Genomic DNA, 25,519 nt, shown 5'->3' on the forward strand with positions numbered 1-25,519 from the left:
TGGATTTATTATGATATTTGATTCCAAGTAACATGTACACTGGATCAAATATTTGGTCTTACAAATTAAAATGGTTGTGTTGTGGCGTTCCCTAACTAGTTTTCTATATGACAACTTATAGCCTATAATTAATGTGAATGCCATATAATTCCTATAGCTAATCAACGAAATTTGATGGAGACATCTCGAAAGTCTCTTTCAAGAAAACTGTTAGGTCATTAGTTGCAATCGAAGTAAAGGTGGGTGTGTGGGGAGAGGGGAGGGGGTGTGGGTTTCCTTAAAGGATGAAATTTGTGCACAAGATTAAATTTGTGTTTAAAGTCATCGTTATATAGTTTACATGGCTATCAATCCTGCTTATATTTTGTAGTTATATGACTATAGTCGTCAGTTATCTTTCACATTAAGACGGTAAGGTTACTGTAATTTGGCGATGCCGTAACATCTTATCGATGTGTGAGACTTAACGGTCGATTGAATGACGTCAGCACACGTAGCATCACTAGTATCGACCTTCTGTTTAAATCGTCAACCAGCAATCGAATCCCGAAAAACCACTGAGGTAAAATCAGGACGCATTTTTCTTGGAGATAATTTTGTCATGACTGCATGCGTATCTCTCGAAACATTAAATGTAGGTAACGTAATGTAGGTAACCCTATATATATATACATATATCAACCCTTAAACGGAGGCAAAGCGTAACTTACACCGATGATCATTTCAACTTGCTTCCCTAACCCGGTTTGAAGTTAACCAGTGGCGTAGGAAGGTACTTTTGAGTGGGGGGGCTGAAGACTGATGGCCGGCCTGGGGGAGGGGTCTAAGGGGAGGGGGTGTCCCCCTCCCCTTTGGAATTTTTTGCATTTCCAGGTGGCCTCAGATGCAATTTGGTGCAATATAGCACACTTCAACACTCACTGCATTTTGTAAACTTAATTTTGTATTTTCACCTGGCCTTAGATGCAATTTGGTGCTCCAAATGAGATTTTTTTTCTCATTTGGAAATGAAAAAGGGGTTTTCTGACTTGCGAACCGGGGGGGGCGGAATGATACTTCCGCCCCTCCACATTTTTCACTGGGGGGGGCTGGCGCCCCCCCCCAGCCCCCCCCCCCCCGGTTCCTACGCCCTTGAAGTTAACGACCATTCCCGCGAATGAGCCCACCGGTCGATCAGTGGTTAGGACGTTTCTAAATTGTTGCTTCCTTTCCGGTCGAAGGTCAATGGGACATTTTAAGGGGCAAAACCACAAAATCTCCTCAAAATGACAGGCCCATTTTATTTTGCTAGCTTGCACGGGCAAGGAATGAAGTATAGACGGTAGTACCAGTATATGGAAGTACATCCCGAGCACGACGCGCTCTGTAAAGTTTGTGTTATCCGTGAAAAATAAAATCTCGCTGAGCAAATTCAGTTGTTTTTATCCATACCGCTATATCTACAGTCCTACAATACCTTCTTGTTTTGTTTCCATTGTTGTTCCTGTTATCTTAAATCATTGTTATGATAGGAGTACCACAGCAAATGGATATCTCTAAACGTGTATATTTATATATGTATATATAGATATAACAAAATGATACGGATCAGTGATAATATAGCAGGATCGATTTAACAAGTTCTCATTCAGCGTTGCTGCAGGTTTGAATAATAGCTAAAAACGTGACTCGGTCATGCACATGGAGCCGAAAGCGACTGGTGGAATTATTTAAGCACGATCTTGTTAAATGATATATATATTCATCAAAACTTCTAAACAGTACCATTTTTTTTTTCATCCTGCCATACGGGTCGAACTATGTACAGGTTTTGGAAGGTCTTAACGCTGTAGGATAATAACTTGACCGTATTATTGATACGGGCTTACTACATAGGGCTAGTCGACCGTGAACATTGACCCGAAATGCACGTAAAGTCGACCGCACCGTGAAGCGGAATGGTGTTACACCAGGGAGTTTCCATAACAACTCCCTGGTTACACGATGGTGGAGTTACACGATGGTTTAGGAACTATAGACTAAACAATTCTTCATAAACAGGATGTGAGTCGATATCTGTTTTCAAAGGCATCGTCTTGTAGTAACCACGTGACCTATATAAGCTATATACCAGTGTATTTATGAATGTTTCGAAATAATTAATATAATTTTCACGTCATGTATACCTGTTCAGTTCAACGCTGCATTTTTTTTTTTTTTTTGGTGTTGAAATTTGAAATATATCACCATACTGGAATGATTAAATAAAGCGGAATATAGGCTTCAAACAGTCCAACGTTTCATTTGAAATTTGTCGGACACACACATTTAATTACTCGAATCAGTAAGGAGGAACATAGCCTAACCACATATAGAAACCACGTCTTTTATTTACTTTGAGGGTAGTACCGGTAGCGTTTTTTTTTCCCCAGGACGAACGTGGGTTTCAGGTTTTTTAGGAATTTACAAATTCGTTTGAAATCAGAGTTAGGGTTTAGAAAGTAGGTTAAGGATACAGTTTCTATGAAATGTTTTTTGAAAAAGCGTCACATGTTTGGAATCCAGGGATTTGATTGGCCGATGCCCACGTTCGTCCTGGGAAAAAAATACGCGTACCGGTATATATGTTCTAGTATGTGTTAATATATCACTGCTTAATGAGAAACTATATTCAAATTACGCAAAATAGCACCTTTAGGTCTAACAATTATATGCAAATAATTTTGGTACATTGTTACGTGAGAGTGATGCAAAACTATATGAACGCACGCGAAATGTCACTCTCAGATTTTGTTGTTTCTGAACACCAATAACTATATAAAAATGATCAATTGAAATTAACCGATATGCTTTGATTGGTCCCTATCTTACTTGCGCACATCTCTCTGTACTGACACTCAGCACAGTTACGGCCGTAGCCATGGGAAACGAAGGGGAGAGCCCCCACTCCCCCAACCCAGAAAAAAAGGAGAACTCCTTCCTAATGACATTTTAAATAACCCACACTAATAAAATTAACACTTGTAATACACAAAAGTAGTTAAACTGATGAAAATGATATACCAACATTTAACATCTAATAGCTCCTACCCAACCACAAATTTCTTCCAGCATATGTTCCCCCACCCCCCCCCCCCCAAAAAAACATTGGCTATATATGGGCCTGTTTCACATCATCTTTGCGATCATATATAATTGACCCCCCCCCCCACCCAAATTATATATATATATAAAATATCAATATTATTGACGAAAGCAGAGAGGTTTTATGGAGCCTCACACGTATCAGAAACGCCAAGTAAAAACATAGGCCAATAAATAAAACAAAAATAAAAACATTGTGATGTCTCGCTTTACTTCCTATTCTTTCCCTTATCTGGAGTAGCATATATCTTCGATATTGTACTAGTTACGTGATGTTTGTTAATTTCCGTTAATTTTCAAACTGACTGGAACAGAGATTCCGGTTTTATCAGTAACCTACGATCCTTTTCACCGATAGGCCTATATTGTTACAAATATATTTTTTTTATGACAAACTTCATTGTTACGAATGAATTTAAATAATCTAACCTCTTTTACTAGTTCTTATCTCGAGGAATTTATAGTAGGCTATGTGAACCTTTGTCGAAAATAGACAATGGCTTAGTTTACCCGGGGAGACGTTAAAACTGTTCCCTGGTTGAATTGCTGACGTCAGTTCAAACTATTAAGACATACATAAGAGTAGTCAAACACATACGTAGGCGTTCTTGGCACGGATAACGTCATTGGGCTTAGAGCTACGCACGTAACTTATCTTAGACAAGAAAGTTTTCTTGGAACGCGACAAGTGTAAAAAAACAGCCCCATATTGATTCATTCTTAAAACTTCGCCTATTTACATATATAACAAAATAATGTCTTTCCTATTTGGCCTAACCAGTTTACTTATTATTATTAGGAGATATTTTAATAAATCCAGTTTGAAGATTAAATAGTCCTTCATATTGATTCCTGTGCATAATCCTTACAGAAAGACAGACATACGGACATTGAGGGATATATAGCTTACAACTAATGAAACCTAAAATAATTAAGAAAATTCTTGAATTTTTCGATTTATTATATAATTCAATGGTTGATTATATTATAGGCCTTTCATTATTATTGTTATTATTATAACATGCAACAAACCAAAGCTATAAATGTCATAATCTAAACAGATCGCATTTCTCACACCGATGACGTGGCCTAAGATGTTTCTATAATATAACTAATAAACTATATATACATGTAAGCATAGATGCGCGTATCCAGTTTTCGCATGATCATGTAGATTTATCATAGCAACCCGTAGGAGGGTTTGCGTCAGTATTCTAAAATTGGAACTGGCCGGCGACGTGTGTCTTTCATTACATGTGTTTGTATTAACATTGCAGTTGACGGCTTTATATAGTAACATTGATACCTGTTGCTGGAGTCGCTTTTCGAAACAGTGCGGGTTCACGTCACGGGTTATAACGGGTGTAAAATTTTCCCATTTATGAGATTGAAGAGTTTTTGTTAACCCGTATAAAGTAAGGGAACGTATATTCCATTAGCTTGAATATTTTCCAGTTTCAAATCATGAACAAATGAACAACTTATAATGAAACAATTTTCAGATTTGCATTAAGTTGCAATGTGATTAATGTATTAATTAATATATTAATTAATATACTGACATGGAAAGTATCTGGGTGATGAAATATTCAATATCGACTCAATATCGAAGTATTCAATACTTCAACTCTCAGTAACACTAAGTCAGCTGGAAATGAGACTTGTGGTGAATTTAAGTGAATTCCTGTTTAACATGTTATTGTATAAACTCAACCAATTGTTTTGAGCCCAATATACCAGACTTTTCTTTTTTACGATCTAAACTGAAATCACCGTTAAAGGGATCATCCCATTAGGAGACGTGGAGAGGGAGAGGGACGGGCCAAGGGCGTTAGTTATGCGCTCTGCGATAAATAGCGGACACCCCTGCATATATATTCATCACACGCCTTACCTTAATCATACAGGCATGAACTGGGTCTGTAGGCTTCTCTCATAAAACACCTGGAAGAACAAAAACAAATACATGCAAGTAAAAGATATTGTCACATTGGAAGAATTAACATACGGCCATCGTATAGAAGCTCAGGCGCGTAGCCAGGAATTTGCCAAGGGAGGGGCGAAAATGTAGGCAAACTATCAGAGCCGTAGATACGGCATTGCAAACTATCTAAGCGTAGCGTCACGATGATTGGCGCGAAGCGTTCAAGAACATTTTGGCTGAAAATGCCTCCCACATCGCTGGAAATGGCACTTCCCGGGCCTTGTTAGTTGCATCTTAGCATTTTCTCTTTTGAAATTACTAGCGATTTCATAAAAACATTTAAATAAAATAGGCTCAAGGGGGGGGGGGCGGCTGCCCCTTCGCCCCCCCCCTTGGCTACGCGCCTGTAGAAGCTATATATAGAAATAACTATGACCAACCGTTGCGGTTTGATTTAGTGAAACATTTGAAAATAGTTGAATGTTTACCAAGCCAGGATGCACACCTCAACTGATACATATATATTTGTTTATTGTTTAAATCAAGGCGAACGACGGAACGAAGGAAGCGATTCTAGCACGTTTTCACAATGAGTCATAAAACAAAACTACCTGATATATAGTCACTGCTGGGTTCAGACTACTTGGTTTCACTTGCGAAATGAAATTGGAAGATAAGATAGCGGATATCAAACCGACCATCAGCCGATTATTACGTGTGATAACTGGAGGCCGAACTTAGACCCAGACTCATGAAAACAGGACACAAATACAAATTCTTTAAAAACATGTGTTAATCTATTATTTGACCTTCGACATGACCTCTGACATGACCCAGGTGCGACATCGTGCGTATAGTACCACAGAAGCCGTGGTATACATGTTTTGCTCTAACTTATAAAGCTACATTAACAACGGATTCCAACTTGTGTTGTTTGTATGTAAATTAGGTAACGCCGCCCCTGGTCGCATCCTACTCCTCCTCCCGCCCTCCCCCTCCCCTCCCCCTCTTATTAAAGCGATAACCGATATAGGCCGGGTGACAGACCAGAATATATACATAATGCTCATGTGTGGGTGTTATGTCAACATATGGATTAGCTTCGGGTATACCAACTAACCTTCAAACAGCTATCACTTCAGAGAGACTTTTTTATCATAGATCCAAAAATAACTCGCGCGCCAATATTTTACATCGGGTATCGAAGTCGGGCTATCGCAAAGTCTAAATGGAATCAAATTCCGATACGATTGTATTCAAACAATCATAGTTGAACAAACAGAGAAAAGGGGCGACTATTTGACCTCTTGGCAATGAGTCGGTCCCTTGATAATTCCCAGGGCAGCGGGACGTCCCCGCATGCAAGGATCACACCATGACGAAGTCGATCGACATGAATGGCTTACGGGCACAGTAAACTGCAAAATATGAAAAGCGTTTTTTTTTCCTTCTAAATTGATAATTCTTTTTTTGGAATAGACATTGGCCACATACATAACAAACACCTACATTACAAGTATAAGAAAATTCATAACACATCTATATCGAAACTCGGAAGTCACGGTATGGTTACGATTTGTGTTAATTAATATGATCAGGAGCTGTAATAGGGGTCCGTTTACACGAGAACTGAATCCAATTATTGCTGTCTGTGAAGACACATTCCAGCTCGGGAATTTAAATGCCGCGCCATATTATTAGATCAGAAGAAATACTTCATATACACAGGAGTATATAAGGGGTTGAGTAATATATATATATATATATATATATATATATATATATATATATATATATATATATATATATACCTTTGAAAATAATATGCATGTACCGACTGTCAACACTAACAGTTCTAGGTACATAAATGCGGTCATTCCCACAGTGCTGTGCTGCAGATGTCACGCATATAGCCTACCATCTGGTATATCGATCTTTTTTTATAGAAAAATGTAGGCGGTTTATGTAGATACAGGGCAACCGTACTAATAAGTACTCTATATATACCGTATTTAATTTGCATGAAACCGACAAGAACGAGGTCTGCGATTCTGTAAAGATAACGGCACTTTTTCTGAAACGTTAGTAACTGGCAACTTATACTTCGATCGCCCCCGTCTTTATCTGCCTATCTACGGCATCATACTTTCAGCAAAGGGGAATACTTCAAGTTACTAATGACAAGTTTAGAAGGAACGTCATCGCGTGTACAGCCTATATACATGGTTACCACCCACGCCGCATACGTACGCCGCGTCCGTACGCCGCGTCCGTACGGCCCATAAGCCGCCTACATACGCAACTAATTCATGCGCATTAGTGGACACGTCAACATGGCTATTTGTTGATCCATATTTGTCGATACAGACTTTGGTCGAGGGCAGGGCGACATTGGCCTTAATGGCTTACTTATATATTCGTTGTTTTCTGTAGTTAAGTACACCACGATTAATTGGACTATGCAAACAGTTATGAGATTAATGAAACTCGCCAAAACAGTACAACAATTATATAATATGTAACCGGGATTAGTTCATTCGCTTGCGTTATCTTTTGTTTCACCACTTAATTAAAGAGGTCATGGTAAAATGAAGGGAGGAGCATGACCGCCGTACTCCGACGGACAACCCTCCATGGCGCTTGATCATCGAAGAAAATGGTGTATAGATTTAATTAGTAGTATATCACAATAAATTATTAACAGATAAATGACTATAGAAAATTATATAGAAGGCAAAAAAAGACATTTCATAAAAGTAAACATGATTTGTAAAGTCACGTATGAAACTCAATTCCTATTTCTGTTTCTGCTCTGTTATTGCTGCCATGTTTCCTTTCCTTTTCACGCAGACAATATTTCTTTGTTCTCCTGCTGCCAGCATGCACGGAACGCCGAACAGGACAACGGATCAGATACTGTATAAATAAGGTATGCTTGTTGTACAGTTTGTGTACGTCCTTTTAAGATGGCTGATTTACGTCTGTATATTGTATATTGTTACTGTAACGTTATCTTTACGTGACAATCTAAACATTCCCCCTGTTGCAGTATACATTTACATGAACACGTAGCCTCTTTTAGCATTACAGTTTGCGGGCACGATCTAAAGGTAACCACAGGCATAAAATGCACCTCAATTGGTTACGGAAAAAAAAATCACCAATATGTGATGCACAGGATTCTATACTTCTTGTTCATTTTGTAAAATTTTGATCTCTATGTAAATAAATAAATAATTTACAATAATTTAATAAATATCCTCAATTGAAGGAGACCATCATCCATTGGTCATGCATGAACAACTACCCCCAACAGGTAAGAAAAATCATATTCCATTTGGCTGATATATATCGCAGATTTAATGTTTCTTCACACATAACGGCTGAAGACTTGATCCATTTGCTTATCTCTACAGTTCCATACGCATAGCACACATATCTCATCAGAAAACCAACGATAACGGTATAATTGCTAAACATGTAGTAATTTCTTTAAAGTATTATAAATATTGGGAGGTTACGTAAGTAAAGCTCTGCTTAGACTCTTTCTTCCTTATTCCCGGAGCTCGCCACCTTTCCCCTTCCACTTGCCCCTATATCGTCGTCCAACATACTCATGATTACGTAACTCTTACATCTATATCCTGAATACAAGTTTGTATTCCTCGTATAAAAATAAGATATGACTGGTGGTGTTGTTGTTGACTATTTTAACTTTCAAATTATGTAATTGCCGACCCCATGTTAGCAAACAAGCCACTGAAAACTAATACCTTGTACCTTTAGGTATAGGCTATATCACCAATTGACTATATATGTCAGTCGTAGGTATATATGAAGATAACAATCACAAGGCACACACCTGTTGTCTACAGCTGTGTTAGGTTTTGGCACACCCTGGTAAAAGCTGTGCGTAAACAACATTTCTAGCACGTCGAGAACTGCCCCCCCCCCCCACCAAATAACCCAAGGAATACAAAACAAGGAATTGTAAATTTGCAAAACTAGTGTGCTACAGTTATGTCATCAATATTTTTGAGGGCACGATTATTCATTCAATAAATTAATCCAAAGAACTTAACATCAGTCACAGTTGAAATAAACAACATAGTAATAAACAGAACATGATCATTTTAATAAGAGAGAGAGACTGAGTGGTGGCCCACAAGAAGCTTGGAGTAGTTTATAAACCATGAAAAGCGCTTTATAAAATACAAATACGCCTAAATATGAAACAATAAAACGACCGAGAGTGAAAAAATAAAAACACAAAGAAATGTGGCACAGATATTTAAGGTGAAAAAGGCTAAAACAGAACACCAAGGAACTGTTTAATCACAGATGGTTGGTAATAAGATGATGTTTGAGGGCACTTTTACAAGTAATGTTTGAGAGACATTATCGACTAATTGATAACGATTATCGGTTAATTGACAGCGGGTATTCTTTTGTCATGGTCTTACTTGTCAGAAACTGGAATCGACATGTTTAAGATTAACATACGACCATGCAATTATTCTGATTGAGTCGTTAAAACAAATCAGCCTTTGATAGGTATAGAGGATCGTTATAAGCATAATCCAGCGAACGTATAAGGATGACGTCAATACGGTAATGACAGTGTTCAATTACGGATACTTTGTGGATCCCATAGTACACGTTTAGGCTGTACTATTGCATGTAGGAATGTTCATAGTACGTCACTAGCTCAACCTGATTGTAGAATCCATACAATACTTGTGCCTGAACGATCGAAAGATTGTGCCCCGAAGCATAGATGCCTTTAGGCTGTAAACAAACTTGAACGTTTTCACGAAGCAGTATGTACAATATGCATGTATATTGGCTTTATCGTGCAAACAGAGAGAAGAATCATGTACGTAGGTCCATTATCAAACGTGGGTAGGACCTATTTAGTGTGCATTGTATGGGTACGTGTCATAGTATGCCTAATGTGGAACTTTCGCTTGGATACCATAATTCATGACAGACGCCACCGGTGCCGACCACAAATCAGTTTGCAATGATTTGCGGAGGGGGAAACATGCGGTTTCTAAGTCATGTTGTGGCAAGGATGTTTCTTTCACCCTCTACATTGTAAACACGACATTTTTCACCCAACACTATACAACACTTCTTATTGTGTTTTTGTCTGATAGAGTTACTATGGGAACGCTTCTATTGTGATGACGTAAGTTGAAGTAGAGTGTTAAAGCAGCCTGCTGCGATGGAATAACACGCATGACAACAAATGCACGCTAAATTCAATTATTGGTCATGATCGTGTGATGGGCATATGGAGGAATATATTATATTTTCTAGACTGTTACATAATTCATAAATGTATGTACTAACCATCCAGACACATGATACGTGGACAATTTAAATATGTGCTCGTACACATCGCATATACCGGTTAATTACATGCATATGCGTACATAACGGACGTACTTTATGTAGGGCGTATGTACATATACGTACATCCCAAACGACTAAATAACATTTATTATTAGTAAACAACATGTTCGCATAACAGGTGATCAGTGTGTCTCATGTATCGAGATGCTGCAGTTAACTGCATGCAGGTAATAATGAACATTCTGTGTTCACGCAAAGACACACATGCATTATTAACCTTTATATAAGATAGACATTAATCCTTTAGGTGATTCACGCAGGACTAACTGATGTACTATAGCAAAGCAGGAAAGATATACGAATGCACTTATTTTCTGAAACATTTTTTTCCATTAAAGTTATTCCTTAAAACATACGGCGGGACATTCACGTCTCCCATGAATTATGTCCTCCTATTCTTTTTTTACTATATACGCTATGCTGTATTTGTCTTCATATTTATGATAAGCCTACCCAGTACCCGCGATTTTGATTGCCCTGGCCATATATCATACCCGTACAATTCAAGGTCTCTCTCGAAATGTAAACTAGTACCAAGGTTTCAGACTCTGGAGCAATCGACCGCCCAAAAGTCTGGCATTACCACCTTGGCAAAGATGATGCGTATGAAGGCCTACACGTTCCTGCATAATAAATAACCTAATACCTCGGAGGTCAAGAAGTTTTGGTATTTATTTTTAGAGAGGAAAGAAAATAAATCTTTCCTGGAAGTGCTGATGCTCCAGCTTATTTCTATTGTTCAGTTCTAACTTGTGGAGCACATATGGGTAAAAAAACCGATGACTTATAATTAAGGAAAAATACAATCATCAAGAAATCTAGACAGATCTTAAGCAGATGACAAAATATACAGCACGAAGCTTAAAGGTATGATGTATTGGCCCCAAAATATGTAAGATATTCAAATATTCTCACCTTTGGTCAAAATTCTTAAACTGTTATTATTACAACCTTCGAGGAAATTTCCCTAACTGGGACATCAGTCATCTTGTGCGTTCCTTAGCAATGTCTGAATACAATTTGGAGAGTAAAGACCTCCAGAAAGTACCTTTTGAAAACTTCTAGCAATTATAGCGTGTTATAATTTGGGGCCTATACTGACTACCTTTAATGATCCTTGCCACATTGTAAATTGAAAAAAAATAAATTTAAAAAAAATAAAGTTCACTCCTACACCAGGATCTTCAACTTATGACCGCATAATGAGTACGCAAACGCACACACCCACATACACAAACACACAGACAGACATCAATTCTAAGTGGAAACAATCAGGGTTGGAAAATGTGTTGTTGTATGAGTTTGGTGGTAAGTGGCGTTATTTTTTTCTTCATATTTTTCCCTTCAGTTTCATTGATATGTTTTATCACAACATACATATATGGAGCACGTATATATTAATAAGTATCTGATGACGTGCATTGCATGAGGAAGTGACCTAAAAACCTTTGTATATAGGCCTATCTAGTAGGTCATTCCCCGTATAACACAGTTAAACTAAATACATATGGACACAAAAATATAAGGAGGGATACCGTATCTGGTAACAGCCATCAATATCTCAAATGGCTATATATCTTAATTTTCTTCTGAAAGATGAAACAGTGCTATAATGTTTCATATCATGTGGCAATGAGTTCCAGCCGAGAATCTGCACGAATTCTCAAACAATGATTGGCATTATTATAAGTTCTAAAAACGTGAAGTGTGAAGGTTTATCAGCTGACCTAGTTTGTTATCATTGTGGATTTAGTAATTGCTAAGTAACGAAATTTGTGACATTTGCTGGGATTAGATTATGAACAATGCGATTAAGCATATTGACATGTATGAGATCAACAAGCTTGAGATCAACAAGCTTGAGATCAACAAGCTTGTGATCAACAAGTTTGAGATCAACAAGCTTGAGCAAATTGAAAGAAGAAAACACAACTTTCTAGTATGTTCAGTATGTTTAGTATGTGATATGTGACGAATTGTTTTCTCTTGTAAAAGTATTTATTTGTTACCGTATTATACCAATATTGCCAGATGATACCATACACAGTCAACTAATGACCAACCAAAGTTACTGGAACTTCACAACCCTGCAGACGTCAAACTCTTAGAAATAGGAAGTTCTTTTCCAGTCGGGTATATCCCTAACAATTCATTGTGTTAAGAATCAAGTGTTCTGAACTTTGATCCGAACAATCATTTATGCTGGGGCGTTTCAGAGTGCAAAGGTCATTAGGGGCAATAATGACGTCATTCCATCCGTCTGCCAAAAGTACTGTATGTTGTTTGTCGCGTTCCAAAGGGAAGTTCCTTCGCGACGGTGACGTCAGAACGTATTAATAATTAAGCTGTGTGCCTATATACGCTTCACATCAAATTACAAACAGCACTGTACATAAGCATAGCAGGAAAACAGTGACTTAATATATTTGGAACATGGGAAGTACAGGACGTCGTGAAAAGTTATGGCAAAAAGACAATAAAGTGAAGTCAAAAGACCAATAAATAAACCATTACACCAGTGGCGGAGATTTCTTGTCAGAAGTGGGGGGGTTGCAGGCCATTGATGAAATAAAAAGTCATAACTGCTGGCTCACTATCTAAGTGGAGCGACACCATAAGTTGGCGCGAAGTGCACAAGAATTGTTTGGCAAATATTGCCTCCCAGATTGCAGTAAATGACACTGCCCAGGCCTTGAAAAGCTGCATTTAACCAGGGGCGTATGCAGGATTTTCTAACCCGGGGGGCGCGTATTAATATCTAAGCGGAACGCCACCGCTGGTTGGCGCGCAGCGTACAAGCAAATTTCTGGTTTTGGTACCCCCAGATCACCGGAAATGGCACTTCTCGGGCTTGAAACTGACCAACCATATGTACACTTTTGCCTGAGAACCAAGTTTCTTCCAAATACTTTTTTTCTCATCTATAACCTTTTTGAAGATTGTCACCAGTCACACATCATGTTCGACTTCATCACATATCCTGTGGATCATTGCTTTTGTAGGTGATTCTTCATCGCGGCCCACAATATCCGTCAGCCCCACTGTTCAGAATTTGAAAATTCACAATTCTCGTGAATAAATTCACTTCAAAACATACCCACAATGTTGCATCTATGGACAACCGATATAGAAAAACCTCCTTCAAACCCTAACAGACGGGTCAAAATTGCACGAGTATGATGAAGAATGATGAAGAATGTAGGTTAGGGAATTTTCGAAAATTCAGACGGCTACTAAAAAATTTCGTTGAAGGAAATAAAAATATTCCAGATATTTCCGAAACCGAACACTGCACACATCGTCAGTTTTGAGCATGGGCGCAGATCAGTCTTGAATAATGGTGGGGACGCGTGTCTGTTCTATGACACTATCTAAGCGGAGCGCGACCATGGGTTCGCGCGTAGCCTACGATTTTTTGGGCAAATATACCTCCCAGATCGCCGGAAATAACACTTCCCAGACCTAATGATGCTCCTAAACCTCCTTAAGTTTTAGATCTCATGGCTTAGAAATTTAGTTTGGAGAAATACATGGGCGTCTGCAGAAAGAAAATCAGGGGACCAATAATCCAAGTAGACTTTTGTATATACGATGGGTCTGGGGTCCTCTCCCAGAAAACAAATATAGACTGCTGCAAATGCGATTTCCGTCCTATATTTAACAACTGTGGATAAAATACAATAAAATGAGAACTGCTGCATGTCATTTGCACAATGCTGGATCAAACTGCGCCAAAATTCAATACAGGGGAACTTGAAATGCAGCTATTGGTCAAGACAAATTGGTGGGGACACGGTATATCATGTCCCCACTACTGAAAAAGTTGGTGGGGACGCGTCCAGCTGTCCTCACCAGGATCTGCGCCCATGGTTTGGAGGCTGTTTATCGTGGAACGCCATTTTCATGCTCACTTATATGATGTGATATCTGCTGTTTGCTTTACAAATTTGAATAATTTTGTCACTGTTCCTCTTTCTCTTCCCGTTTTCTTGCTGTATTTTCTACTCCATCCTTTTCTCTCTTTCTTCTTTTTCTTTTCCTTCCTTCACCTCGTTGAAGTTGGCAAGTGTATACAATTCCAAAGCTATTCAACAGCAACAAAACGTTATTTTGTGTATGTCTGTTGTGGGGTGAAGTTAGCGCTATGAGCTACAAGTTCCAATGCGCAAGGTGGGGGAAAGGGGCTAGAAATAATGTGTGGGTCAATTCTAACTCGGTCGTTAATTGTTGATGTAGCCTACCAGGTAAAAGGTTGAAATGACTTTAACAATTTCAAATTTAATAATTTGATTTATTAAGCCATTTGGAGCACATAACTTAGGCTATAACAGAACATTACTGGCAAAAACTAGGGGGGTTGATTGTGTGGGCCAACCCCCCTCTTCAAAAAGTGGGGGGGTTAAAACCCCCCCCAACCCCCCCTGTTTCTCCGCCACTGCATTACACCAATGGTCTTTATGCTACGCTCTGTATAAATGTAATATAGCCAGTTCAAATATACGTTCCTTTCTAAGATGGTGTAACGGACTATTTTCTAACATAGGCCTATATAGTTCCGTTTATCTGACATCTACAGTGAAACTCTCTTTCTCTCTCTGTCAGTCTATAGACATAAAAGACGACAAATGTCTCGTTAAATTTAAGACTTTAGTTTAATCGTCATTTAATGTAATCTCTCGGACTTTTCCACAATAACCCCGTGAAATAATTAAGTAGTCAAACGTTATAAATTGGACGGACGTTTTAACCGGTAATTCATATTCTTTATAATTTATGAATATTTCGTCCTCATTATGAGTTACCTATATATAACCACTAACCTTATTTTCTAATTTAATAGCTGAGGCCTATATACAAAACAAATGTTTGATCGAAGATGTTTACATAATATTATAACAGCTGTAATCATAATTTACGTTGTTTTTAAAACTCATATGTCTCTCTGATTGAGACACGTGTAAAATTTACATGTAATCTAATATTAACACACACATCACAAACCATTTGCCCTGTTCCTAACTTAATATGCCCAGTATTAAGGTTTCATCCAACATAGACTCTTTGTTTTGTCATGTCCGATAAATATCATGTCAAATTTTATTAATCTATTTGCACAACTTCGATGTTTCTGTTTAATGGTCGTTTCGGGTGCGATCAGTTGGTGGAATAAAAACGGATAGATTATGGTTTCAGATTTTCTCAGCAGCAAATTAGGAGTTGGTTTTCAACTTCTATAATGACATGACAGGTTCCCGCATTATTCGCAAGAACAAGAAATAACGAGCAACTGTTTTGTCTTTCATTTCACTTCAGATGATTTTTTTTCCTTCTGGGGAGGGGAGGACGGGGGGAGGGGAGGACGGGGGGAGGGGAGGACGGGGGGAGGGGGAAATATTAGCTTAAAGCAATCTGTGTAACAAGCAGTTTACTGCCATTCTCATTCGAGATGTTGCTATGACCAAAATGTGTAACAGTGTAATAGACAAGTATAGAGCACTCCTCCGTATCTGTGAATAATCTATATAAAGTCACAACCTTCTATGAAACTTTTGAAAGTGTTTAGATACATAAACAGATACCGGTATAGGATATGATTATAATATATCAAGCACACGTTAGGATACGATAAATTCTGTACACGTCCACAGATATGCAGGCCTACTGCAGTACACGGGTGCTTTAATAATATACATACATAAATAGATATATAGGATCGCATTGTCGTTCGTGTGAAAACAGTGATATATGACTCGTTTGCTTGAACGTATGGATCAATAACATTATGAACGTTAGTTACTGGCGGTCTACACGGTACTGGAGGCGTAGTATTAATCTCGTGATACGTGTGGATTTGATAAGCATGAAGATATGTATACGTTATATACGTGTCAACATATAAAATGCCCCGGGAAAGAATTTTTCATTTAAAGTGGTATATACATCTCAAATAGAGTCGTGGAGATGGCTTTCTTTGATGGTTCCAAAACTTATTAAATTCTTTCTTTCTTTTCATAAAAAAAATATAGTATACATTTATGACCACAGCTTGTATGGAAAATGGAATTGTTTAACATACTGCCATATTCAGTCGCCGTATTAAGGTTTCAGTTATTTATATTCCTTCTTTGGTAACGGCCGTGAAAACGTTTTCATATCTTTGAATCTCGCAACATAACAAAAACAAAAATCAAAAATCGGGCAAAGAAAAAAAAACCCTACTCATTGTCATCTGGAAGTTCCATTAAATCTTTTCATTAATGGCAAAATCCGCTCCATTTAATACAACTTTCTGGTTTTTTCTCCGTGAATGATACGACCGTGAAATACTATATAGTAACCGCCAACTCGTAGTCATTAAAATGGTAAACACATTATTGATTCAGACTTCATTCAAAGGTAAAATCCCCCTTTATGTTCCCTATTATCATATGGAATAATCTTATACACGCCTCGATACGGCTAAAAAGCTTCGATCGCTGCATGATTTTAAAATGTAAACTGGGCTGGAAACTGAGATGAATACAAATGATTCTGAATGAAAATGACGATACGCTATAAACACATTTTAAATGTATAATGACAAGGTTGAAATATTCAGTTCAACGTGTTGGTATAGGCCTATACTCGTAAACATTAGTCTACACACAAACACAAACACCCACACACACACACGCACACACACACACACCCACACATTTGACTATGCTAATTAAGTATCAGCTTGATCACTTCATCAATATAGACAACAATTTTCATAACCAAGTAATTTTCCTTAATAAGCAGATTTGATTTCGTCATCACTGTTTAGAATATTATGCATACAACAAGCACAGAAAAAGGAAACCCATCTTTGTAAATTGAAAGTCCTTGAAAACAGCATAGCAGGAAGACTTCAGATTTTTTTTACATTCATTTATCCCACAATAATTTGCAAAACAAAATAGAAACTTGTGTGTTAACTGTGTCAGTTAAACATTAACGGAGAACAGAAACTAATCCATGACTAATTCTGCAACTCAGCATTTGAACAAAAGTTAAAACTAGGGCCTGTATACAACAAAAATAAACATTTATCTCGTGATTATAAACGGCCAGCAGGAAGGATGGACAATAAAATACTTCTGTTATTCATTTGAAGATATTCCTCTCTCCTTTTGAAACTTTCAACAATAACAACGAAGGTCACGTACAAAACAAGCCGTTAATAATAGACTGTGTGGGGTGTAGGAACGGATCATATATCAAAGAAGAATATACATGATACAACATAATTTATTTTTTTCCCATCAGGAAATTAAGATGATATATTGTGTTGTCATCTAAACTGTTGGCCAATTCAATAACCAAGAATAGATCCACGCACCCTGCCATTGTCATTTCGTCTTTTTTTTATATAAATGTTCGACTAATTATTTCTTCAAATTTTTAATCAAATTTTTCGTAGTCTTGCGCAAATATTAAACCAATAGGAAATAAGTACCGTTCGGTATGTCATTCCTCGAGTCATTCCCGTACCATGCACTGGTCCGCCGCGTTTAGTTGTACATTGTTAATCTGTATAGTGATTTCGGTGAATGAAACCAAACAGAACGGTGGCTGCAAATGTGACGTCATGTAATATTATCATGCAGAGACCAAAAGATTTCGTCACCGAAAGCCAGAAACCTCATTTTTTTTAAAACATTTGACATAGCGATTTGTGTATTTGCCGCTGTAGAGTTATAGTTATCTCATGCCGTGTACATGAGTTTTGTTTCATTTTCAAAACAAAGGGAGTCCCGTGACCCAATTCCAGAGCGGTCACATTTGTAATAAGCCGTTAGCAACCGTGGCATGTAGAGAGAGAGAGCTGGTTGTAAGGGAGTGAGGGGGTTGCAGTAGGTACAGCACTAAATGTACACTATGCATGGACGACGGGATGTAACCATGGTGACATCTTAAATCGACGGTAGAAGTATATAAACTTTTAAAAGCAAATATAGGGTCTCGTGTCTCTGTTTCACTTAAAAACTTTAGCTACATCTTATACTTGTATTAAGGTAATTAACAACTGAATCGCGAATACTTATATTAACCATTGAAATTAATTTAATAACGTGCCGTGGATGTGATTGCTGCCTTCGCAACAAACGCATACAACAGGGCTTTAGCTCCGTGGTTATCAGCATAAGGCAGTTATAACTACCATATATCGTAGTAGGTATACAACGCACGCACATTAACGTTCAATAACTTAACAATACGGTTAGATCAATGCTACAGGGAAACAAGAGTAGCCTACATAATATTGTTCAAGTGTTTCTCTTTACCGCATCTGCTCTTTCTCGGCTTAACTTATATAAGTTCAAGCTTTTCATATACGCACACGTTAATCTTGTCGGGACACAATGACGTGTACAGAGAAGATGCTACAACACCGTACCGCAATCCTGAAGCCTTATATACTGGTATGTGGTATACATACAATCAACTCAATCATGCGAACAATTAATGCAACTTTAACGCGGAATGGGACCACAAGGAAAACGATAATTCTCACCTTCCCCATGGGGCAAATTTATCAGCTTTTCTTCCTGTCCGGGAAATTCTTTTGGCCCTTAATGCCCGAGTCTGTTACCTTTTACTATAGCCCCTCCCCCACCCCCACACACAACCCCACCCTTCGCTCTCACATGCAGGAAGCAGTGTTTTTCGTGGAAATACCTACGTAAACATGTGCTGTATAAATTAGTGTTGGACTGAAGCTAATATGCGCCACCCTACCCAAGACATGTAATAAACACATAATTCATCATTACTCCCGAAGCGTAGACTAAATTATAGGCCTTATAGGCCAAATTATGCTCTAATCACCGAAATATGACCGTACCGTACCGTTCGTACCCCGTTAAAGGGAACAGGGCTGGCTACTTACATGCCTCATCAACTCCCTGATCTCGTGTGTGTTACATGTCTTCCTGTAAACGTGGCGTTCATTTCCACCTAAATTATTTCATTTATTGGCGACTTTATCTCAAAAACCGTACAATTTTGGGCAATTTAAAATGACTGCACGGAGAGCAACCAACCCGGCATCCCGTGTACTCAGATAAATAGAGAGATATAACCTATACAATTTGATATGTAGAGCTCCGAATAACCTCATCCCGTATAACTTGGTAAATACTGAATTTCGGATTATGAACCGGCCTGGTTTGACAAACATATAACAAAAATGTACATTTGCGTAATAATTTCCGATAACAATGTTTGGTCAAATACCCCCCCCCCCCTTACCGTTCCACAAGATTATAGGAATTATCCATTGACTGAAAAGGTGGCATTTTTTTATGGAAAATGAAACTATTCCACACTGTTAGTTGAAAACACCACCTCAATAACTTGTCCCCTTACTCAATGTATGATTGAAGGAAAATTTCCAGCCTTTTTAATAGGCAATTAAACTCGGCCACGGGTTGCGATATCTCATTTAAGATCGTATAATTATGGGACATACGCCAGAATGGTCAATCCTGGCAAATCTTCTGGAAATCTTGAAATAGTTCCGGAATGAATCGGAATGAAACCGTAACAGATATTCATGTTTCAAAATGATGTTTTGGTTTCACTTTAATGTTTTGTTTTTGGTGTAAATAATCCAAAGGCTGTTGATGTTTTTCTTTAGAATTCATTTCCCCCCCCCCCCCCCGGTTTTGATACACTTTCATACCGTGGCAATACACTGCACAAATAACACGCAATACCATATAACGACTATATTATACAGCCAAAAAAATGTCACAACGAACATCCGTCCTAGTTCCTTGTTCATTTCTCGATCGATATTAATTTACAACCACCATTCTGCACTAGAATTTGAAATAATAATGATAATAATAATCATAATAATAATAATAATATCCATACCTCTAACAAAAGACTTCATATTAGTGAAAATGATTGAATCATCGGATAGACCTATAAAAGCTTACCGAATTAAAACTTCTCAAATTTTGAAATGTATATCAAAGTTTCTTACAAGTAACAAGCGAACCTTTCTATTTCCAATCGACATTATTTTCTGGACTATTTTTATTCCTACCGATATCTGACACACTTCAAATAAATTCAGCCACAAATGGATTTCGTCCCTCCCCCCCCCCCCCTCCCGCGCAACCGATCGGAAACATAAGATTACATTTACGAACATTAAAATATCAATATTAAATATCTCAGGCAGCCAAAACAATTGGTGCTACTACCAAATATGTTGTCCTTCCCGGAAAAAGAAGACTCCGTGCCGACCTGCACAACGCACACGACATTAAAATGTTGCGGTAACAAACAAAAAAATAACAACAAACATATTAACCTACCTTTCCTAAACAAAGATAATGGAATATTCCTGTTTATTCATTCATTGAACATTCGTTCCACAGTTTAGAATTAAAATATGACTCCTCGAGAACGAGATATAATTCCCGAATAAAAATCCTCACTGTATTGCGTGCTGCTTTTTATACACGAGGCAATTGGACGTCTACACTACGTGATCACAAACACAGAACTGAAACATAAACTATACTAGCTAGACTCGATGCTCGTTCGCAGCATACATCGTTAGATCGGTAATGGCGGATGCTGCGTGTGTGTGTATATAAATATCTCTCTCATTGTTGTTACCACATAATACAAAAAGCTAAACCGCGCCGCCCCTTTATAACTTACACCGTGGACTATTGAGATCCTGTTGCATGCGTGGGTGATTATTTTTTGTAAAGGCCTACTCCCAACTAGACGATTTCCATTTGTCCATCGCGCTGTAAAACAAACCGATGTAATTATTCTCGACCGAGGCTTGAACTATGGGGAAGTTATAAACTCCGTTGTCAAAAAACAAAAGAAGTGTAGCCTGTATATATTTATATATTAATATAAATATATATATAATTATATATAGATATATATACAGTTTAACAGTTTTTCCGTTATTCCTATATATATATATATATATATATATATATCTTCACAAAGAACTAGGTAAATGGAGTACTCCATGCGCTATTGTGTGTTTGACAATAGTTCGGTCACCTTGTTTCGCCTTGGTCTTCGTTCGGGACAAGGTTTACAGGAGGGTTTACGTTTGGAAGAGTTCTATAAACTTGGCAGAATAACCTCTTATTTATTTTAGCGCTTAGAGGGGGGTTGTTAGTGGAACAGATCGATATGAGACCCAATCTAGCTTGTGTCGATTTATTGTCTGTATGCATGCGCTTATAAGCTTGCCGGGATTATTGCGTTTATGTTAAGCCGTCGTGCGGGGATAGGCTATATATATGTATAATGTGTAAATGTATTCAGATCGTTAAAAGGGGTCTACTTTCCCGTGGTATAAGCAAGGAAGGCTTTTTTTTTACAAAGAACCGACTTGGTATAAGAATATCAGAAATGGAATATCACTCACACACAATAATTTGCATATGATATACGACAGAACAACAGAGGGAAAGTACAAGAAAAACATATATATATGGATAGAATGGTCGGTGACACTCGGCAATTACTTAATTTCTCGTTAAATCGAAAACTAAAATATAAATACAAGTGTAGGATATGTAAATGGAGGAGCAATGTCTCTGTTTCATGGAGCATATTTTACATAACAAAAAGGTTCTGCTATATAATTACCATAAAGTATCACGATAGAGAGTGAATAGGGGTTCTCCTGTTCCTTTATTAGTTACACACTTGTAAGTTGAATTTAGCACACGGATTTGAAGCGGGGATGGGGTGGAGCAGTAGGTCCGGGGGGGGGGGGGATTACGGACTGTATATAGGTCGGCAATAGACATATCTTTGAGACTATACACAAGTATAAACAGTCATAACTACCAAATTGATAAACATGTTATTTGCTAAACATTTTACACTTGAGTTCAAAACCTGTGATTGCATCCTATCCTATCCTATATAACGTATATAAATCGAACCCTTTGTTTTCATAATAAAGCGAATCAGATAACATTATTAACTACATTTTCGGCCGACATGTTTTTCGCAGTCAGCGCCGTCGCCATCATAACGTTTATATTATCGTTGTTATTAATAACTATCAACATATGACACGATAAACCACTTCGATAAATCCACATGATATTTCAGTCTTTGTTGTTTTTTTAATTACTTTTCAATCTGCCTATAAATGGGATTGAAAACAGTTGAGTCATTCGTAGCCCGACAGAGCGCATCCGACCGAGAGATACTGAGAAAAATTACTGATATTATTATTATTTAGCCTATTATTATTTTTTATTTATTATTAATTATTATTTTTTACCAGATTTACATTTTTTACACGTATCCATATTGATCGTAAAATGACACATTATGGGCATGAAAATGTGAGTTGAATCATTGAACTTTAACCTTTAAATCGTGTGTGTGTATAGCGTTTTTTTGGGGGGGTGGGGGAGGGGCAGGGCGCTGTCAGCAGCGGACAGAAGTTATACAAGTACATTGGGCAATTTGTGCGCACGTTTGTGTGTACGTTTAGCAATATGAATGATCGATTTCGGAAGTAATTATCTTGCCCTTCCCCTCCCTTCTACACCCACCCCGGCTCCTTGTATGCAATTACAGCACCGTAGAGCTAGATAGGATGTATGGACGGTTATTAGAATTTGTCCATTGAATTGAATACGACAATCCCATAATAACATAATAATATATTCTGTGCGCACAAGCTGGCCTGTTTCCAGCTCTGCATGACAAACCCCTGTGTATATACAACCTATATAGCACCTATTCACGTAATACGGATAGAGCATACATACATACATACAACAATGTGTTACACGCATAACGACCTCACACAACACAGTATTATGTACACACACGGCCATAAAATACGGCGGACATGAGAAAACGAGCTCTGAGTAAATTCGAACTTGCACATGTGTAATAATTAACCAAGTTTCCCTATATATATATATATATATATATATATATATATATATCATAGGATTGTTTGTGAGTGAAGCTTCTATCCTTTCAATCAAATCGTAAACTATTTCGTAACATGTCCACCGAAAAATCGATTTCATTAATCGTTTATAATGGCTTCCTCGATGTTCAGATTAAGCATCATAGCTGTCCGTAAATTATACATATATTTGCCCCATACCTCTACATTGTGAAAAAAATTGGTAATAATAAATAGAATTTTTTTTTAATGAAGATATCATGTGCGATGTATCATGAAATGTAACTACCTGCACATTGATACATTCGTCTAGATTTGGGCACAAAAACAGAAGTCTTATTGCGTTATAATGACATTCTCAATATGATAAAATACGATTTAGCAATTTTAAATATTTCGCATTTTCAATCCCATTTGTGTGTGTTTGTTGTTGGGGGGGGGGGGGGGGTGTGGAGAGGGGAAGGAATGGGAAATTGTTTGATACATTCGTCTAGATTTGGGGACAAAACAGAGAGATGTCTTATTGCGTTATAATGACATTCTCAATACGATAACATACGACTCAGCAAAGTTAAATATTTCGCATTTTCATTCCCATTTGTGTGTGTCTGTTGGGGTGGGGGGGGGGGTGGGGGAGAGGGGAAGGAATGAGAAAGGGCGCTGTTTGCGTAGGGGTGGGATTGTGGGGTGTTGGGTCTTAAACTTGCGAAGTATTTTCCCCGCCAGCTTTCTGTTTTTCTTTTTCTTCTTTTCTATAATGAAGGGGTGCATTTTTTTTTTGGGTAATACGGCTAAACATTACCTTCCATATCCTATCGTCTATATGTAAACGTGCAACTAAAATATATTGCATGTTATACGTCTAAGACCCTTGGTACCTAAGTGCGGCGGGTATGATAGTAGTCTACCCGATCTTTGATTCATTGACTAACATCCTAGCCTGCTAGTAGTATACAAATACACGTAACAATTATGTATATTATAACTGGGGGGGGGGGGTAATTAGTGGAGAAAGTATCACGTGATGAGCAGCATTGGCGCCAAACTTATAGTTTCAACCTGATGGAACGATGAAACTGATTGTATGTCTCGATTTCGCGTACAATATTGGAATCGAATACATATATATATATATATACCAGTCGAACATATCCTCCCTGTATTAATGCAATCACTATACTTTGCACGGGTATTAATTAATGCGAATATATATACACACATATTAAACCGAATATGCACGTGCATTGAATTGAATATGTAGAAATAGATGTAATTAAATATACCAAATCAGACCGAGAAGAATTGATGAGTCTCGATTTAAATCAAAGTTGTTACTAATAGTAAAGTAGACACAAATCCAACCAGCATTTTTTATCAATTTGAAAGAGAAGAGAGCGAACAAATCATGAACAACTTATCCAAAAGGGCTAAGAAATATACTGTTTACCGTACATACATACATACAAACATACATACATATATACTATTCCATTTGGGGGATATTAAACGTTTGCAGATGACGACTAACAACTTGAACAAATCTAAATATCACATTACTGAGTCACATGCATGCAGTGTTTCAATTTCTATGATTCTCGTTATTTATTACAATGTTAATTTGTTGAAATGCAGATGGGTTTTGCGTGTGCGTAATTTAAATATTGAAGTTGTTATATATATATATATATATATATGTATATATATCATGACCTTGTGATATCGTAACCCTCATTCTACCACAGTGACGTAGAAATTGGAGTAGTGTGTGTGTGGGGGGGGGGGGGTTGTAAGACCCTAAAATGTTAACTGCCGCGGTAAAAAGATAGAAAGAAGAAGTATATATAGCTATAAATCCCTGCTCTATCGCGTTAACTATTTTTCGTTTGGTTATCGATCCCGGCAAGCTTAGGACACCTACTGAGTTTTATTCAAGGCTTGCTTTAATTATAGCAAGGATGATATTGGTCAAACAAATATCGTACGACACAGTGAACAATATTGCATGAAGAAAATAATGAGGACAATAGTCAAGATATTTGTGTCAAATACAATCGGTTAGCCTATATTATTTGCCAAGGCAAATTTTCGAGAGG

The 25,519-nt window shown here is 37.7% G+C and overlaps 1 protein-coding gene across 4 annotated transcripts in view; it reads right to left on the reverse strand.

Moving 5' to 3' along the window:
- Nucleotides 1–25,519, reverse strand: part of LOC139975249 (uncharacterized) — an 89,128-nt gene that overhangs the window by 21,382 nt on the left and 42,227 nt on the right. Inside the window, exons 1-2 of one of the 4 annotated variants that reach the window (XM_071982999.1) lie at nucleotides 20,821–21,173; nucleotides 5,018–5,067 (exon numbers count right to left, since the gene is read on the reverse strand). The gene's annotated coding sequence lies outside the window, so the exon portion shown is untranslated. Of the gene's footprint in view, nucleotides 1–5,017; nucleotides 5,068–20,820; nucleotides 21,174–25,519 lie in introns of those variants that run through there. The other 3 variants (XM_071982996.1, XM_071982997.1, XM_071982998.1) reach the window with 3 other exon arrangements.

Source organism: Apostichopus japonicus, chromosome 10 (genome assembly GCF_037975245.1).
Source record: "Apostichopus japonicus isolate 1M-3 chromosome 10, ASM3797524v1, whole genome shotgun sequence".
In the NCBI taxonomy this organism is placed as follows: domain Eukaryota; kingdom Metazoa; phylum Echinodermata; class Holothuroidea; order Aspidochirotida; family Stichopodidae; genus Apostichopus; species Apostichopus japonicus.